Consider the following 19,324-nt stretch of genomic DNA (forward strand, 5'->3'; position numbering starts at 1 on the left):
AGGCGTCCAATCTCATTGTTTTGTGATGGTCGGACAGCATCTTGGGAACCCATCTCGCATACAGTTTGCGGTACCAGTGATGGTCGTGCCACGTTCCATGAATACCACCAACAGAACTCCATTCCGGTCGCAGAACACAGTAGCCAAACACTTTCTGTTGGAGAAGGTTCGCTTGAACTTTTTTAGTTTGGATTGTTCTTTTGTTTCATCAGTTTCAAAATGGACCCATGTCTCGTCCCCTGTGACAATTTTGTTCAAAAAATCTTCTCCTTCATTGTGGTAGCGCTGGAGAAACGTTAGGGAGGCGTCCATTCTCATTGTTTTGTGATGGTCGGACAGCATCTTGGGAACCCATCTCGCATACAGTTTGCGGTACTGAAGTCTCTCACTCACAATGGTGTAGAGAGCTGACCTTGAAATTTCAGAAAACGAATCACTCAATACAGAAATTGTGAACCAACAATTTTCTCCATACGGAAAAGGCATTATCCATAAGGAATTTCTTTCTCTTGGTCAAAAACTGTCAACAGGATGTTCTATTGTGAAGTTTTGAAGCGGTTACGTGAAAACATTAGGCGCAAACGTTCAGATCTGTGGGGTAACAACAGCTGGGTTCTGCACCATGACAACGCACCCGCGCACATATCGCTAGCCATTTGGAATTTCTTGGCTTCCAAAAAGACAGTAGTGATTCCCCACCCAGCCTATTCGTCTGACCATGCCCCGTGCGACTTTTTTCTCTTACCGAAAATAAAATTTCAATCGAAAGGCTGTCGTTTTAACACAATTGAGGAAATTCAGGAAGAAACTCAGAACGTGCTTTGAACACTTACACCTGCAGACTTCTAGGGATGCATGGAATCATAGGAAAAACACTGGGATCACTGTATCGAAGCCCAAGGGGATTACTTTGAAGGGAGACAGTGGAAATTATAAGTTATGGTAAGGTATTTTATTTTTATGGTAAAATTCCCGGAACTTTTGGGAAGCACCTCGTGTGTATATATATATATATATATATACTAGGTGGCTGAAAAGTAACTTACAAACCCTTAATTTTTTTATAATTGAAATTACTGTATGTAGTTTGGGGGATTCTTCCTTGTTCTACAGGGCTACTTCAATGAATGTATATTTCACACTTTTTCCGGGCAGCAGTTGGTGAGGAGCAACCCAAAAATTTCAAATGTGACCAATGATCATTTGATATATCATTTTAGAGAGCTTGATGAGACGAGAACAAATGATTGATTGATTTTGGAACAAATTTTGCTGTCCCACGTTTCATACCCTAAACATCTGAAAAAATTTCATAACATGGCCAATTGATATCCCAACAATCAGAGAGACTTCTCTGATTGTGATTCGACAATCATTCATTATCATTTCTTTCACTTTTTCCACGTTTTCATCGGTTGTTGATGTGCTGGGGTGTCCGGGGCGCTCATCTTCAACGTCTTCATGACCTTTTTGGAAACGCTTACACCACTCATAAATGCTTACTTTACTCATAGCAAACTCATCAAAAGCAATATTTAACATTTTTAAAACATTGCTACAATTTAATTCATTCTTAAAGCAAAATTTAGATTCATTCCTAATAACATAGGTGCATTTGTAAGTTGTTTCAATGAAATTATAGCGAAATGTTGACAATGTTTTTTGGAATACTTTTAAACAATCATTGGGGGTCTTTATTTGAAGCTGTATCCTGTTTGTCAAACAAAAAACTCAGTACCCTCCAAACAGCTTAGTTTATAAACATTTATGGCATATTGTGTCTGATGAAAGAGTTTAGTGAGTAATGGTTTATTTCTTGGAAGTTACGGAGTCACTTCCAAGAAATAAACCATTATTAAAATGGGACCAAACTCTATGACCAAAACTATTAAAACTCTACGACCAAACCAATATAAAATGGGACCAAACTCTCACCAAAAAATATGTAAAAATTTAAAAACATTAATGATACTAATGAACCATAAAAACTGCCCCTTATTCTTGCATGCTTATAATTAATGATTTTTTAATGACATTTTTAATTAACTCCTTTGTTTAATTCTATTAGACAGCATCTTCCTCAATACTTTTAAATATTAAAAAAAACTTTATGAAATAATGTGCTTCTTCTTTCTAATGCCAATGAATGAATAAAAACAACAAAGGAAAAATATATTACCCTTTAAAACAAGTAATTTTATTTAATTTTTTTTACTACTCAGAAAGATATCATACATTTAAAGTTTGCTCAATAAATGGGTAAAACATATATGAGTTATCTAAAATCTATATTTTTACCAAATTTTACCCTTAATGAAGCACACTAAAGTGCAGCAAACGATTTTATAATCCGTGTTGTAGAGACCAATCTCCCTGGTTTAGCCGACTTGAAACTGCCACAGATGCATACCCAATATGCATACATATTTCAATAATCCAAATGATGTCACTATTTCATACAGCATAGAACATAAAATTTCAAGAAGTTAAGAAGATTTCACTAATAATAAAAGGATGGAATACATGAACCTGGCCATGCATACTGTCATCAATCACTAAAAACCTCATTGGGCTCATCCTCATGTTTTTTCATTGAACATGTGGGCCCATCTCTGATGCATGCTAATATGTATCGTATTTTATTTATGCCTCACATGATACATAAATCTACTTCACAGATCTATTGATCAATTCTGTAATACTGCACGTAACTACAGTCAAAATAAATAAATTTCACTTGATCTTGTAATTGGTTGAGAGCATTAAGTTAATTAAATTGCTTAACACTAACTAACAGTCTAAACATAAAAAAAGTTCAATGTAATGGTATCTGTGGTTTGCCAATGAATGAAGCAAGGTACATTATAAATTTTAATTACATCAAATATATATATATATATAATATACAGTATTATACTTCAAAAAAACTGTATTTGTTTTTGAGGAATTATCAAATCTCAATAACTTCTATCAAGTAATACATTACTTATATCAAGCTATAAATAAATACTTACCATGTGACTTGTATCAACACACTGAAATAATGTGGTAGCAGCAGGAAAAACAAGTTTACCAGATGGACCATACAGCTCATAAGAAGTGATACCCCACGTTGCAAGCCTTTTATGTTCCAATATAAGCTGTTCTTCATGAGAGTATCTGCTACCAAAATTGAAGTGAAAAAACTAGATGCCACTGTATCCCCTATCTGTCTGAAAAACAAAATAAACTAACATACAATAAATTATCTGGTTTTAATAATTATATTAAAAAATGTAACTGCGTTTTAAATTCTTCTTTAATATTGACTTTGAAGTTAAAACCAAATGAAAAACAAGTACAATTAACTTATGAACTCTTAATCTGTCACTAACTAAATTAATTTGAAAAGAACATACGTTTTTAAAAACCATTACTTTTTACTTATGCGTTTCTTAAATGAGCTGATTTTAAAAAGGTTATATTGTATCTGTTAAATTTAGCTTTCTTTAAAATAAATAAAAATCAAAATAGAAGCGAATTTTATGAATGCAAGGAGGAAAAACATGCTTTTGGTAAAAATAAAATAAAAAAAGGACTCGCAAAAAAACATACAAGACTGCTGCAGTACAAAAGCTAAGATCTTTGGAATCCAATATTATACTGTACATTCTTTTGTTGCACCTGAAGTTTTCAACAATTTTTTTATTTATTTTACATTAAAATACTTTTATTATTAAAATAACATCAGTATAATATATCATTTCGATTCTTATTATTTATTTAATAATAAAAAAAATTTCAAAATTTACACACTTAACTTTTTTTTAAATATTCGTAATTTTTAAGATGCTATAAAAAATAAAAACCACACAAAACCAATCCATTAAGTAATCTAATAAGATTAACAACTGAACAGTATAAAGTATAGAAACTCCTTTAATAAAGTTTCTTAAGAACTTGAAAAATAAATAAAAAATTAATTTCAGTTGGTTTCAATCTTTCATCTGTATAAAAAGGCAAATAAATTAAACAAAAGTAATATTTAAATACTGTAAAAGTAAAGTGTATATATATATTTTTTACTTTTACAGTACATATATATATAAATATATATGTTTAAAGTACAGTAAATTTTCAAACTCAATCAAATGTAAAATAAACAAATGTTCAGTATCATCTGCCTGTGTAATATAGCAGATTCCTTATCTGGAAGCTATTTCATTCCAAACCCTGTAAATCAGTTCTGCATCTGTCCACTATTCATTTGAATCTGCAGCTTGCCTAGAGTAAGGAAAAGGTGGAACAAACCCTTCCTTCATAAAACAATCAAATCATATGTATCCTCATTTTTACAGGACCTCATTTTTGCAACTTTTTATAAAGGGTTAATGTACAGAAATGAAGCTTTTACACAAACAAGATAAAGTAAAAATTGGGGTTCAATATTACAAAAAAAAGTTAGGTTTGTGAGCCCAGTATCATGATTTGATTAATTTGGGTGTAGAAAAAATGTGACAATAAAACCTGTAAAACACAGATTTGAATATGAAAATAAACAATTGAAGGTGTAACAATAGATAATGAATGAAATCAACAAACAATGAAAAGGCATACAGATTCATCAAACAAGTCAAGTGACTGATATCTGGGAACTCAATCCATATTTTTTTAGAAAGGCAAAGGTCACGATTTGAAAGGAGAACAAGAGAGAAGCAATGTATATAAATTTATTACAAATACAGTAAACAAAGTGTGAACCATGAAGATAAAAAGAAAGAATCATACACAAGACTACGCAAAAGACCTGACAGTCATCAAAAAAGGTTGGATGGAAAGATTACAGCACAAGAGAAATATCAGCCTAAACGTGGTAGCAAAAACAAAGCAACCTGATGAGGAAATAATCATCAAATATATTGAAGAAAAACATGGTATAAAGTACTGAAAAAAAGAAATATATAATTTATATATATATAATTTTGATTGTATACATAAACAAAAGTTCCTGTGATTTAAAAGGAGGTGCAGGATTCACTTTCATATTATAAATTATGCTACTACCTCTGTAAATATTTCCCTGGAAAAGATGAAAAGGTATTGAAAGATATAATAGTGAAATAACTGTTTGAATTTTGTTATCCACAGTGGAAAGTATTTATAAATATAAAACAAATAAAAAATCTCCTAGGTGCACTTTGAAGAAAAAAACTTTAGCTGAGTTTGAACTAGTTTTTTGCTTTTAATTAAGCATCTTCAGAAACTATCAGAATCTGTTACTGGGAGTACTTAGTATTTTCGTATAACTGTATAGAAACCAGTACTGTTTCGAACTGGTTTCTAAGTCTAAATTTTTTGAACAGAAGTTTTTTGTGGAAGTTTAAGATTACAGCAGCCAAGTTGTAAATCTCAAATAAGCTGCATCACATACCCAAACACATAAATACACTCACTGCTCCAAGTGGAAGTCTCTGAAAAATTTTCATTTACAGCAAAAGGTAGGTCAGTCAGGTGAAATTTCTAAATTTTCATCTTAAATTAAAGTATATGAGGTTAATTTTAAAAATTCTTCTATACTGAGATTACCAAATATTAAGGAAGAATGAAATAAGTAATGTACCATTTTAGTTAAGTTTTGTAGATGATAAAGTACTGTATAAGCTATTTACACCGTAATAAAATTTTATATACATAATTACCACCTGTTACAGGAATGTCTGTCTGATAAAGCATTTAATAGCAAAACACATTAAATTCATAATTTGAATTAACAAAGCATGCATCATATTTGGCACTTGTCGATAAGCATCTTTCTAATTTATTACTCAGTTAGCTGGACGCCACCTATTTTTTACCAGTTTCCCCCTTTTTTTGTCAAAACTGCCATTACAAACTTAAATAACCTAAAAAAACTTCGATTTTTAAAATTATATAATGTTAATTAGAAGAGATTAGCAGGCAATATGTAATGTTTAGTTAGTTATGTTGTCAACATACAAACTTCAATTTAAGGAATCATTAGTTAGGTATCAACATAACCTAATCCTTAATTCACTAGCCAACCTCATCTAATTAACATTAAATATACAAATTACTTACAGCACTTGGGAGAAATAATAAGTTATCAAACATTTTAGAGTTTCATTTTTTTTTTTTATCAGTGCGCATATTAAAAAATAAATAATGTGGGACGCTAACTGACAAGGACTGCATATTTTAATATTAGAGGGCTGATGGATTCAAATTATCTGAAACGTCTTACATGTCTGAAATTTTTGAACATTTTGTGTTTCCAATAATAAGTGGGATTGGAATACCACAACATAAAAACAGTAAAAATAATGAAATAAAAAATTATATGGACCTTTGCATCTTCACCGGATACATCAGCATAAAGAAGTGTTGTTTCACAACTACTTGATGGTGTACTAAGGAAAAATATATGTGTGCGACCAACACTTGAGTGTACAAAACTGTATGAAAGTTGGTACAACAGTTGATAAGGATGACAATTCTTGTCTAAGTTCACAAACAATTGCTTTCAATTCAGTCAAAGATTTTTTTCTATTTTTTGGCCCTCTGTCCTCCATTACAGACTGCAACAAAGAAATAATTTTAAAAATGTTTTTAAATGTTATGAGGATTTAAATACTTATTAGATATATTAAATAAAACTTATCACACTGTTATTTACAGTTTATAACAAACAGATTCTATGACAAGTTAAAACTCAATACAAGGTCTTGCCATAACAGCTGGGGTGACTAATCTACATAGTGCTATTTACTGAGCTCCAATGATCAAAGCAACAAGTGACACAGGTGTTATAAATCATGGCTAAATAATTCTGTGTTCAAAGAATTAGAATAAAAAAAATAAGACAATTGTTAATTGTTATATTACATTTTTATATAAACACTAATTTTACATCTCATAAGACTAAAAATATACATTCAAGTTCTTGCATGTGTACATGTGCACAAACAGGCATACATATACACAAACACACACACACACACACACACACACACACACACACACACACACACACACACACACACACACACACATCAGCAGAGAGATGGTACTCCATTCAAAAAGCACCAGGAAATGATTGAATAATACAAATTAGAATAAATGCAATATAGTGCAAGTGATGTATAAAAATGTTATAACCACTAACAGCTTTAAACGAAATACTATGACTTTGAAAGTCCTCCTCGTAGAAAAATAATCAATACTTTGTAATGTACATAAAGATAAATAAATTAACATTAACTCATAATATACATACATATATATTAAACTCATATATACAATCACTGAAAAAATAATTAAAAATAAAATCTAAATATAAATAATTCATTTCTAGCATTTACACCTAGATTCCACATTATAAACAAAATAAACTGTATAAGCAATTATGATCTCTGTAAAATCACTCATAACCATATTTATACTCAGAAAATATGCAATTTAAAATATTTGGTGGGAACACGCATGTATTAAGTAACAGTAATTGCAAAATTATTAAATATAGTAAAATTTGTAGCTAAGAAAACATAAAAATGTTAAATATTTAGAAATAATGAATTGGCCCTATCTTAAAAACACATACAAATATAATGAATGATTACTATAAATTTATGTACTACCAAATTAATTACTACAACTGCAAACTAACTCTACAATGTATATGAAAAAAATTCAAGATAGAACAAGCTTTATAACAACTTTCCAATGTGTTTTCAGCCAAGGTTCTACGCACACAGTTTGCGGTACTCAAGTCGAATATAAACATTTTTAAAGAAATTGTTTAATTTATACTTTTTGTTTATAACTTTTAATTTATAAAGTTTTTTTGTTTAAGTAAAATTGTAAATAAATAATTATCAAAGGATGTTGAATAAAAACTATTGTCTAAAGTAATACTCAAAAAAAAAAAAACATTACAATTAAATATCAAACATAATTATTTAATAATCATCATCAGGAAATTATAATATTACAACGATAATAGACATATTTCTTGATTGTAGTTGTACAAATTCTCCATTTTAATTTAAATTATTACAGTCCAGGATAGGATTACAGATGAATCTTCATTATACACAATTGTAAACAAAATTTATATACTTTAATAAAGTAAAAATCTGAAGTAGTTACGTCTTGTAGATAATCTAATACAATAAACAATTTTTTTAAGTAATCACTCTAATATTCAAGATGTAATGTAGTATTGAAGATCTATTAGCATGAATTTTTATTATAAGTAATATATTCCACTGTTAATTTAAAATTATATACAATCTTTGAATGGCTATGTTTTAGGAGACATCTCCAGTGGTCTTCCCCATATGTATATGGGAACTGCTACTATTCCGTGCCGGTTCCAATAAAGACTGATTTTGTGAAGCACGTGCTGCAGAAGAGGAGTTATCATTATCTTCCTTTACATCAACTAAATTATCATCGAATACCTGTTTCGTGTCGTCGTTAAGTGGGAATATTTTCCCGATTCCAGCTGAAGAGCAACTGTCTCGAGTCATCTTGGTAGTATCAACAAATTCTGGCAAAGAAAGACATTTACATAATGGCTCGACTTGGAGTATAGGAGCTGTACGTTCGTAATACGGTGGAAGAGATCTAACAGAATTCAATTCGTCTGATTTTGGCTCCCGTGATATCTCGACACCAAAAATATCTCTATTTTGAAAATTATCGTTCAATTTTCGAAACTCATATTCACAACTTAGAATTTTATTACTTATCGACAGCATTTTATCTTCATCATTCTTTTTCTCCTGTTCAAAAGTATTAGTATCTTCATCAAGGTTTAACTGTCGATTTCCTAAAAGAGCTTCATCTTCACCTACTTTCAGATCACACCTCTTTGACGTTGTAATTTCTTGCTTTAACGCAGCCAGCTCTTTTTCATAACGCATTTTAGTTTCGTTATTTGCTCTCATAGAATTTAAATACTGTAACCGTTGATCTCGTTTCAGATTTTCATTTTGATTTTTTAAAAATGCATTAGTGTATGCTAGTTTTTCAGACAATTTTTTGTTTAAATCTTCTAGTTTAGCCTTTACTTCATCACAGTCTTTGTGATATTCCAAAAATAGTTTACAATGGTTTTTGATTACAGTTAACGCTTCGATTCTTTTTTGATCATCAATTGTTTGGGCGTGCAAATCTGCAATTTTAGATTTATAATTTATAGTTGCTTCCCTGCTCTCAGATAATTTTTCGTAATAGACTGACAAATCGTATTTCATATTTTTCATAACTCTCTCCTGTACAGCGTATTTATTATTCGCTTCACATAACTCAGTTACTAATATCTTTATATCTTCTTGGAATCGACGATTTTTTCTATTTAAATGTCTTACAATATAACTATTTTCCTCTTGAATGCGGTTTAATTCAAAAATCTCTGTTTTTAATTTCTTTATGATGGTGTCTTTCTGAGATATTTCCTGAATCGCATTAAATAACTCTCCATCAATATCTAGCCATATTCCTTTAAACTCTTTGCTTAATCTTGCTTTATTACTATTAAACATTCTCTTAGGTTTTGTTAACCAATTAATAAATATATTTGCTCGAGACATTTTTCTTTTATTCGCTGTAACAGGTACACAACGAAAGATAGAAAAAATATAATGAATGAAACAATATCAAAAATTCAAATGTAGAATAATTCTGTTGCACGGTAACCAAATTATTTTATTTACAATAAATCATAAAATTATTGTTAACTCCGGGTGCAAACATTTCGTTAAAATATGAGGGTTATGTTTTTTCAAGGTCCGATCGGTCTCGAATTTAAAACCACAGTGAAAATAAAAAATTTTTTATTTGTAACAAGTACTTACTTACATAGTTACGCTATTTCTCTACATAGTCGCCACTCCGATTTAGACATTTGTCGTAGCGTGGTACCAACTTTCCAATACCTTCGTCATGGAATGGAGCCGCCTGTGTTTTCAGCCATGTTTCTACGCTGGTCTGCAGCTCGATGTCTGTGCCAATATGTTATCCTCCTAGCCAGCGTTTCATGTGAGCAAAGAGGGAAAATCGGATGGAGCCAAGGCCGGGCTGTATGGTGGGTGATCAAACACTTCCCAACGAAAACGCTGCAGGAGCTTCTTTGTTACAGCTGCAGTATACGGCCGAGAAAGACAATGCCTGATGACAACATTCCTCACCGCTTATTCTGAATTGCCCTTCGTAGACGTGGAAGAGTCACGCAGTATGAGGCTCCAGTGATGGTCGTGCCACGTTCCATGAATACCACCAACAGAACTCCATTCCGGTCGCAGAACACAGTAGCCAAACACTTTCTGTTGGAGAAGGTTCGCTTGAACTTTTTTAGTTTGGATTGTTCTTTTGTTTCATCAGTTTCAAAATGGACCCATGTCTCGTCCCCTGTGACAATTTTGTTCAAAAAATCTTCTCCTTCATTGTGGTAGCGCTGGAGAAACGTTAGGGAGGCGTCCAATCTCATTGTTTTGTGATGGTCGGACAGCATCTTGGGAACCCATCTCGCATACAGTTTGCGGTACCAGTGATGGTCGTGCCACGTTCCATGAATACCACCAACAGAACTCCATTCCGGTCGCAGAACACAGTAGCCAAACACTTTCTGTTGGAGAAGGTTCGCTTGAATTTTTTTAGTTTGGATTGTTCTTTTGTTTCATCAGTTTTAAAATGGACCCATGTCTCGTCCCCTGTGACAATTTTGTTCAAAAAATCTTCTCCTTCATTGTGGTAGCGCTGGAGAAACGTTAGGGAGGCGTCCATTCTCATTGTTTTGTGATGGTCGGACAGCATCTTGGGAACCCATCTCGCATACAGTTTGCGGTACTGAAGTCTCTCACTCACAATGGTGTAGAGAGCTGACCTTGAAATTTCAGAAAACGAATCACTCAATGCAGAAATTGTGAACCAACAATTTTCTCCATACGGAAAAGGCATTATCCATAAGGAATTTCTTTCTCTTGGTCAAAAACTGTCAACAGGATGTTCTATTGTGAAGTTTTGAAGCGGTTACGTGAAAACATTAGGCGCAAACGTTCAGATCTGTGGGGTAACAACAGCTGGGTTCTGCACCATGACAACGCACCCGCGCACATATCGCTAGCCATTTGGAATTTCTTGGCTTCCAAAAAGACAGTAGTGATTCCCCACCCAGCCTATTCGTCTGACCATGCCCCGTGCGACTTTTTTCTCTTACCGAAAATAAAATTTCAATCGAAAGGCCGTCGTTTTAACACAATTGAGGAAATTCAGGAAGAAACTCAGAACGTGCTTTGAACACTTACACCTGCAGACTTCCAGGGATGCATGGAATCATAGGAAAAACACTGGGATCACTGTATCGAAGCCCAAGGGGATTACTTTGAAGGGAGACAGTGGAAATTATAAGTTATGGTAAGGTATTTTATTTTTATGGTAAAATTCCCGGAACTTTTGGGAAGCACCTCGTGTGTGTATATATATATATATATATATACTAGGTGGCTGAAAAGTAACTTACAAACCCTTATTTTTTTTATAATTGAAATTACTGTATGTAGTTTGGGGGATTCTTCCTTGTTCTACAGGGCTACTTCAATGAATGTATATTTCACACTTTTTCCGGGCAGCAGTTGGTGAGGAGCAACCCAAAAATTTCAAATGTGACCAATGATCATTTGATATATCATTTTAGAGAGCTTGATGAGACGAGAACAAATGATTGATTGATTTTGGAACAAATTTTGCTGTCCCACGTTTCATACCCTAAACATCTGAAAAAATTTCATAACATGGCCAATTGATATCCCAACAATCAGAGAGACTTCTCTGATTGTGATTCGACAATCATTCATTATCATTTCTTTCACTTTTTCCACGTTTTCATCGGTTGTTGATGTGCTGGGGTGTCCGGGGCGCTCATCTTCAACGTCTTCATGACCTTTTTGGAAACGCTTACACCACTCATAAATGCTTACTTTACTCATAGCAAACTCATCAAAAGCAATATTTAACATTTTTAAAACATTGCTACAATTTAATTCATTCTTAAAGCAAAATTTAGATTCATTCCTAATAACATAGGTGCATTTGTAAGTTGTTTCAATGAAATTATAGCGAAATGTTGACAATGTTTTTTGGAATACTTTTAAACAATCATTGGGGTCTTTATTTGAAGCTGTATCCTGTTTGTCAAACAAAAAACTCAGTACCCTCCAAACAGCTTAGTTTATAAACATTTATGGCATATTGTGTCTGATGAAAGAGTTTAGCGAGTAATGGTTTATTTCTTGGAAGTTACGGAGTCACTTCCAAGAAATAAACCATTATTAAAATGGGACCAAACTCTATGACCAAAACTATTAAAACTCTACGACCAAACCAATATAAAATGGGACCAAACTCTCACCAAAAAATATGTAAAAATTTAAAAACATTAATGATACTAATGAACCATAAAAACTGCCCCTTATTCTTGCATGCTTATAATTAATGATTTTTTAATGACATTTTTAATTAACTCCTTTGTTTAATTGTATTAGACAGCATCTTCCTCAATACTTTTAAATATTAAAAAAAACTTTATGAAATAATGTGCTTCTTCTTTCTAATGCCAATGAATGAATAAAAACAACAAAGGAAAAATATATTACCCTTTAAAACAAGTAATTTTATTTAATTTTTTTTACTACTCAGAAAGATATCATACATTTAAAGTTTGCTCAATAAATGGGTAAAACATATATGAGTTATCTAAAATCTATATTTTTACCAAATTTTACCCTTAATGAAGCACACTAAAGTTCAGCAAACGATTTTATAATCCGTGTTGTAGAGACCAATCTCCCTGGTTTAGCCGACTTGAAACTGCCACAGATGCATACCCAATATGCATACATATTTCAATAATCCAAATGATGTCACTATTTCATACAGCATAGAACATAAAATTTCAAGAAGTTAAGAAGATTTCACTAATAATAAAAGGATGGAATACATGAACCTGGCCTTGCATACTGTCATCAATCACTACAAACCTCTTTGGGCACATCCTCATGTTTTTTCATTGAACATGTGGGCCCATCTCTGATCATTGCTATTATGTATCGTATTTTATTTATGCCTCACATGATACATAAATCTACTTCACAGATCTATTGATCAATTCTGTAATACTGCACGTAACTACAGTCAAAATAAATAAATTTCACTTGATCTTGTAATTGGTTGAGAGCATTAAGTTAATTAAATTGCTTAACACTAACTAACAGTCTAAACATAAAAAAAGTTCAATGTAATGGTATCTGTGGTTTGCCAATGAATGAAGCAAGGTACATTATAAATTTTAATTACATCAAATATATATATATATATATATATATAATATACAGTATTATACTTCAAAAAAACTGTATTTGTTTTTGAGGAATTATCAAATCTCAATAACTTCTATCAAGTAATACATTACTTATATCAAGCTATAAATAAATACTTACCATGTGACTTGTATCAACACACTGAAATAATGTGGTAGCAGCAGGAAAAACAAGTTTACCAGATGGACCATACAGCTCATAAGAAGTGATACCCCACGTTGCAAGCCTTTTATGTTCCAATATAAGCTGTTCTTCATGAGAGTATCTGCTACCAAAATTGAAGTGAAAAAACTAGATGCCACTGTATCCCCTATCTGTCTGAAAAACAAAATAAACTAACATACAATAAATTATCTGGTTTTAATAATTATATTAAAAAATGTAACTGTGTTTTAAATTCTTCTTTAATATTGACTTTGAAGTTAAAACCAAATGAAAAACAAGTACAATTAACTTATGAACTCTTAATCTGTCACTAACTAAATTAATTTGAAAAGAACATACGTTTTTAAAAACCATTACTTTTTACTTATGCGTTTCTTAAATGAGCTGATTTTAAAAAGGTTATATTGTATCTGTTAAATTTAGCTTTCTTTAAAATAAATAAAAATCAAAATAAAAGCGAATTTTATGAATGCAAGGAGGAAAAACATGCTTTTGGTAAAAATAAAATAAAAAAAGGACTCACAAAAAAACATACAAGACTGCTGCAGTACAAAAGCTAAGATCTTTGGAATCCAATATTATACTGTACATTCTTTTGTTGCACCTGAAGTTTTCAACAATTTTTTTATTTATTTTACATTAAAATACTTTTATTATTAAAATAACATCAGTATAATATATCATTTCGATTCTTATTATTTATTTAATAATAAAAAAAATTTCAAAATTTAGACACTTAACTTTTTTTTAAATATTCGTAATTTTTAAGATGCTATAAAAAATAAAAACCACACAAAACCAATCCATTAAGTAATCTAATAAGATTAACAACTGAACAGTATAAAGTATAGAAACTCCTTTAATAAAGTTTCTTAAGAACTTGAAAAATTCTTAAAAAATTAATTTCAGTTGGTTTCAATCTTTCATGTGTATAAAAAGGCAAATAAATTAAACAAAAGTAATATTTAAATACTGTAAAAGTAAAGTGTATATATATATTTTTTACTTTTACAGTACATATATATAAATATATATGTTTAAAGTACAGTAAATTTTCAAACTCAATCAAATGTAAAATAAACAAATGTTCAGTATCATCTGCCTGTGTAATATAGCAGATTCCTTATCTGGAAATTATTTCATTCCAAACCCTGTAAATCAGTTCTGCATCTGTCCACTATTCATTTGAATCTGCAGCTTGCCTAGAGTAAGGAAAAGGTGGAACAAACCCTTCCTTCATAAAACAATCAAATCATATGTATCCTCATTTTTACAGGACCTCATTTTTGCAACTTTTTATAAAGGGTTAATGTACAGAAATGAAGCTTTTACACAAACAAGATAAAGTAAAAATTGGGGTTCAATATTACAAAAAAAAGTTAGGTTTGTGAGCCCAGTATCATGATTTGATTAATTTGGGTGTAGAAAAAAATGTGACAATAAAACCTGTAAAACACAGATTTGAATATGAAAATAAACAATTGAAGGTGTAACAATAGATAATGAAAGAATCAACAAACAATGAAAAGGCATACAGATTCATCAAACAAGTCAAGTGACTGATATCTGGGAACTCAATCCATATTTTTTTAGAAAGGCAAAGGTCACGATTTGAAAGGAGAGCAAAAGAGAAGCAATGTATATAAATTTATTACAAATACAGTAAACAAAGTGTGAACCATGAAGATAAAAAGAAAGAATCATACACAAGACTACGCAAAAGACCTGACAGTCATCAAAAAAGGTTGGATGGAAAGATTACAGCACAAGAGAAATATCAGCCTAAACGTGGTAGCAAAAACAAAGCAACCTGATGAGGAAATAATCATCAAATATATTGAAGAAAAACATGGTATAAAGTACTGAAAAAAAGAAATATATAATTTATATATATATAATTTTGATTGTATACATAAACAAAAGTTCCTGTGATTTAAAAGGAGGTGAAGGATTCACTTTCATATTATAAATTATGTTACTACCTCTGTAAATATTTCCCTGGAAAAGATGAAAAGGTATTGAAAGATATAATAGTGAAATAACTGTTTGAATTTTGTTATCCACAGTGGAAAGTATTTATAAATATAAAACAAATAAAAAATCTCCTAGGTGCACTTTGAAGAAAAAAACTTTAGCTGAGTTTGAACTAGTTTTTTGCTTTTAATTAAGCATCTTCAGAAACTATCAGAATCTGTTACTGGGAGTACTTAGTATTTTCGTATAACTGTATAGAAACCAGTACTGTTTGGAACTGGTTTCTAAGTCTAAATTTTTTGAACAGAAGTTTTTTGTGGAAGTTTAAGATTACAGCAGCCAAGTTGTAAATCTCAAATAAGCTGCATCACATACCCAAACACATAAATACACTCACTGCTCCAAGTGGAAGTCTCTGAAAAATTTTCATTTACAGCAAAAGGTAGGTCAGTCAGGTGAAATTTCTAAATTTTCATCTTAAATTAAAGTATATGAGGTTAATTTTAAAAATTCTTCTATACTGAGATTACCAAATATTAAGGAAGAATGAAATAAGTAATGTACCATTTTAGTTAAGTTTTGTAGATGATAAAGTACTGTATAAGCTATTTACACTGTAATAAAATTTTATATACATAATTACCACCTGTTACAGGAATGTCTGTCTGATAAAGCATTTAATAGCAAAACACATTAAATTCATAATTTGAATTAACAAAGCATGCATCATATTTGGCACTTGTCGATAAGCATCTTTCTAATTTATTACTCAGTTAGCTGGATGCCATCTATTTTTTACCAGTTTCCCCGTTTTTTTGTCAAAACTGCCATTACAAACTTAAATAACCTAAAAAAACTTCGATTTTTAAAATTATATAATGTTAATTAGAAGAGATTAGCAGGCAATATGTAATGTTTAGTTAGTTATGTTGTCAACATACAAACTTCAATTTAAGGAATCATTAGTTAGGTATCAACATAACCTAATCCTTAATTCACTAGCCAACCTCATCTAATTAACATTAAATATACAAATTACTTACAGCACTTGGGAGAAATAATAAGTTATCAAACATTTTAGAGTTTCATTTTTTTTTTTTATCAGTGCGCATATTAAAAAATAAATAATGTGGGACGCTAACTGACAAGGACTGCATATTTTAATATTAGAGGGCTGATGGATTCAAATTATCTGAAACGTCTTACATGTCTGAAATTTTTGAACATTTTGTGTTTCCAATAATAAGTGGGATTGGAATACCACAACATAAAAACAGTAAAAATAATGAAATAACAAATTATATGGACCTTTGCATCTTCACCGGATACATCAGCATAAAGAAGTGTTGTTTCACAACTACTTGATGGTGTACTAAGGAAAAATATATGTGTGCGACCAACACTTGAGTGTACAAAACTGTATGAAAGTTGGTACAACAGTTGATAAGGATGACAATTCTTGTCTAAGTTCACAAACAATTGCTTTCAATTCAGTCAAAGATTTTTTTCTATTTTTTGGCCCTCTGTCCTCCATTACAGACTGCAACAAAGAAATAATTTTAAAAATGTTTTTAAATGTTATGAGGATTTAAATACTTATTAGATATATTAAATAAAACTTATCACACTGTTATTTACAGTTTATAACAAACAGATTCTATGACAAGTTAAAACTCAATACAAGGTCTTGCCATAACAGCTGGGGTGACTAATCTACATAGTGCTATTTACTGAGCTCCAATGATCAAAGCAACAAGTGACACAGGTGTTATAAATCATGGCTAAATAATTCTGTGTTCAAAGAATTAGAATAAAAAAAATAAGACAATTGTTAATTGTTATATTACATTTTTATATAAACACTAATTTTACATCTCATAAGACTAAAAATATACATTCAAGTTCTTGCATGTGTACATGTGCACAAACAGGCATACATATACACAAACACACACACACACACACACACACACACACACACACACACACACACACACACACACACACACACACACACACACACACACACACACACACACACATCAGCAGAGAGATGGTACTCCATTCAAAAAGCACCAGGAAATGATTGAATAATACAAATTAGAATAAATGCAATATAGTGCAAGTGATGTATAAAAATGTTATAACCACTAACAGCTTTAAACGAAATACTATGACTTTGAAAGTCCTCCTCGTAGAAAAATAATCAATACTTTGTAATGTACATAAAGATAAATAAATTAACATTAACTCATAATATACATACATATATATTAAACTCATATATACAATCACTGAAAAAATAATTAAAAATAAAATCTAAATATAAATAATTCATTTCTAGCATTTACACCTAGATTCCACATTATAAACAAAATAAACTGTATAAGCAATTATGATCTCTGTAAAATCACTCATAACCATATTTATACTCAGAAAATATGCAATTTAAAATATTTGGTGGGAACACGCATGTATTAAGTAACAGTAATTGCAAAATTATTAAATATAGTAAAATTTGTAGCTAAGAAAACATAAAAATGTTAAATATTTAGAAATAATGAATTGGCCCTATCTTAAAAACACATACAAATATAATGAATGATTACTATAAATTTATGTACTACCAAATTAATTACTACAACTGCAAACTAACTCTACAATGTATATGAAAAAAATTCAAGATAGAACAAGCTTTATAACAACTTTCCAATGTGTTTTCAGCCAAGGTTCTACGCACACAGTTTGCGGTACTCAAGTCGAATATAAACATTTTTAAAGAAATTGTTTAATTTATACTTTTTGTTTATAACTTTTAATTTATAAAGTTTTTTTGTTTAAGTAAAATTGTAAATAAATAATTATCAAAGGATGTTGAATAAAAACTATTGTCTAAAGTAATACTCAAAAAAAAAAAAACATTACAATTAAATATCAAACATAATTATTTAATAATCATCATCAGGAAATTATAATATTACAACGATAATAGACATATTTCTTGATTGTAGTTGTACAAATTCTCCATTTTAATTTAAATTATTACAGTCCAGGATAGGATTACAGATGAATCTTCATTATACACAATTGTAAACAAAATTTATATACTTTAATAAAGTAAAAATCTGAAGTAGTTACGTCTTGTAGATAATCTAATACAATAAACAATTTTTTTAAGTAATCACTCTAATATTCAAGATGTAATGTAGTATTGAAGATCTATTAGCATGAATTTTTATTATAAGTAATATATTCCACTGTTAATTTAAAATTATATACAATCTTTGAATGGCTATGTTTTAGGAGACATCTCCAGTGGTCTTCCCCATATGTATATGGGAACTGCTACTATTCCGTGCCGGTTCCAATAAAGACTGATTTTGTGAAGCACGTGCTGCAGAAGAGGAGTTATCATTATCTTCCTTTACATCAACTAAATTATCATTGAATACCTGTTTCGTGTCGTCGTTAAGTGGGAATATTTTCCCGATTCCAGCTGAAGAGCAACTGTCTCGAGTCATCTTGGTAGTATCAACAAATTCTGGCAAAGAAAGACATTTACATAATGGCTCGACTTGGAGTATAGGAGCTGTACGTTCGTAATACGGTGGAAGAGATCTAACAGAATTCAATTCGTCTGATTTTGGCTCCCGTGATATCTCGACACCAAAAATATCTCTATTTTGAAAATTATCGTTCAATTTTCGAAACTCATATTCACAACTTAGAATTTTATTACTTATCGACAGCATTTTATCTTCATCATTCTTTTTCTCCTGTTCAAAAGTATTAGTATCTTCATCAAGGTT

Source organism: Lycorma delicatula, chromosome 5, assembly GCF_047948215.1.
Source record: "Lycorma delicatula isolate Av1 chromosome 5, ASM4794821v1, whole genome shotgun sequence".
Classification (NCBI taxonomy): Eukaryota; Metazoa; Arthropoda; class Insecta; order Hemiptera; family Fulgoridae; genus Lycorma; species Lycorma delicatula.